Below are 2,500 nucleotides of genomic sequence, written 5' to 3' on the forward strand. Positions count from 1 at the left end.
ACAGATACACTTCTAAATTAAAATGACTGAACAAAAAACGAATAAAAGAAGTAATGTAGGAAACATGCTTCAAAGACTGGGAAAAATAGGGATAAACTAAAAACAACAACAACTTACTGACGTGCAGCCATCTTGGGCCTAGAAATAAAGTCTCTACAGATATACTTATAACTATTAAATTATTTTATATTATATTATATTATATTATATTATATTATATTATATTATATTATATTCGAGCTGTCTGGAACGCAGGATTAGGTTAACATTTCAATAAACGAGCGTGTACTACAGTTACGAACCATTCTAAGGTGACATTTCAGCACTTGACAAACGGATAGCGACTCCTAAGTAGCACTTAAAGCATGGCTATGTTAAGTGCATTTTTGGGAAAAGCATGTGAAACAATAATGAAGGTTCATAAAATTACTCGTAGAAAACTCTCTTAAGTGCTCAGATCAATCGTTATCGAGAAACCCAGCCTTGCTCCTTTTTTTCCCCTTCTTCCAAAACAGGCTTATACTACTGTTTTAGCTATTAAAAGTGCTCAGTTTTTGTATGTAATAGCAAAGTAATAATATTTTGTTTAATTTAGAAAAACGTTTGGAGCATTTTTTGTTCATTAAATATAAGTTTTTGTTTTTTAAAATAACGACCAAGCGGCCAGCAGCAGACAGTGAGCCTATGTTTGATCAATTTAGCCTTCTCAAATCATAAAAATAAAATAAAATCTATAGATGTAAAACAGTTCAAGCATATAACAATGTTTAAACGTTAAACCTAGATAAATGTGCACTATATCCAGTAGTTTGTGCGGAGAAGCTTTGCAGGACATGAAGGCACCAATGCGATCCCTTGCATTTTTTCAGTGGATACGCCGTTATTTTTGCTCATAAAGGTAAGAGTAATACATCATTCGTAACAATAAAGGGTCTACTTTTATTTGTGTGCACTCACAATATTAACAAAACGTTGTGCTTTTATAAAATAAAGAAAACAAACACGATGCGCTTTCTGCCGTCTCATCTTGAACGGGAGCACTTCACAAAAATGAACAGAAACTCAGCGAATACATGCCTCACAGACATGACAAATATATCTATAGAGAGCTTTAAATTACTACTTAACAGAATAAAACTAATCAAAAACTATTTTAGTGTAATAATAATCCGTAAAGATGCACTTCTCTCTAAAGGCGTGTCTAATAAAGAGGTGGCGAGTCAGGATCAGCATCTTCATCCCTGCGACACAGACTCACAAAACACTAGTTTATTAGTAAATAATTCAAATATCTCCTTACTGTTTCCCCCTGACACATTTATGGTAATTACTTCTGCTGATGCTTTGCGGCAAGCTTAAGGCTATTGCTTGCATTTGAATGCAGATCTCTTCAGCTGCGCTGACGACACACTCGCTGCTGCGGGACACTAAACACCGTCGAGTCGCTTTTGACAGTCGTGGCAGCACGGTCTCTAATTGATGGATGTCTAAAAAATAAAATAAGGAGAAGCCATAAACCTGCCCGAGGCCTGGCCCGCGTCTGAACTATGACGTGAAAATTGGCCCGAAGCCCGGCCCTAGGGGTGTAAAAAAGTTGGGGCCCATCGGGCCCGGGCTGGAATGCAGGACTCTTGCATGTTAACACAGAGACACGCACACAGAATAGCACTCATACTAGGCTTCTTAACTAGCGCATTATGCATTCCACTCACAGTTTATCGGTGGAACATACCAACTATACAGACTGTGTAGGGGAAACCTAAACTGAACTATTCACTACAAATACTACAAGCAGGGCGTCGCTGAAAATGAGTGTGTAAGTTTGTTTACAAAATGCTGTTGTCACTGCTGCATACTCCCATATATACAAATAATTATTCAAAAAATATAAATTCCCAGCAGCCAGTGGGCCCCTCCCAGGTGTAGGCCCCTTATAGCCCGTGCATTAATGCACTCCTGCGAATAAGTGATATTGTGCATCATTTTTTGGCTTATGTGTGGCACGCACCACCCAGCAGAGAGACAGACATTCACGTACAGGCTGAACAAGTCTGACTCTGTAATCCTGTCCTGTCTTTCTCTGTAATTATTCTTTCCTCACTGTGCCACACTTTACATAAACAATTCCACAGCCGTGCAAGTGCATGCACAAACAATGCACATCACACACACACACACACACACAGATTTACATGAACAGAGCTGCTCCATCCAGGAACACACTCTCTGACAGCTTTCTAATAAACTTCAAATTGCACATGATGAATATTGTCTGCTCTGTGATGAATTGCATATGATTCTCTCAGATGAAAGCATCTGCTAAATGCACAAATGTACATAATGCATTATGTAATGTACAGTTTGTAATGCAGCCATACGTGAAATTCAACTTGTGTCACCAGAAGCATTTGTATTCATTTGAGTTTGTTTCAGGTCTTAGTAAACAAATATGCAAATGGAGGCATGCATTGTACTGTAGATATAAACTAAAATATTATAA

The sequence above is a fragment of the Cyprinus carpio genome, chromosome B18, assembly GCF_018340385.1.
Source record: "Cyprinus carpio isolate SPL01 chromosome B18, ASM1834038v1, whole genome shotgun sequence".
NCBI lineage: Eukaryota > Metazoa > Chordata > Actinopteri > Cypriniformes > Cyprinidae > Cyprinus > Cyprinus carpio.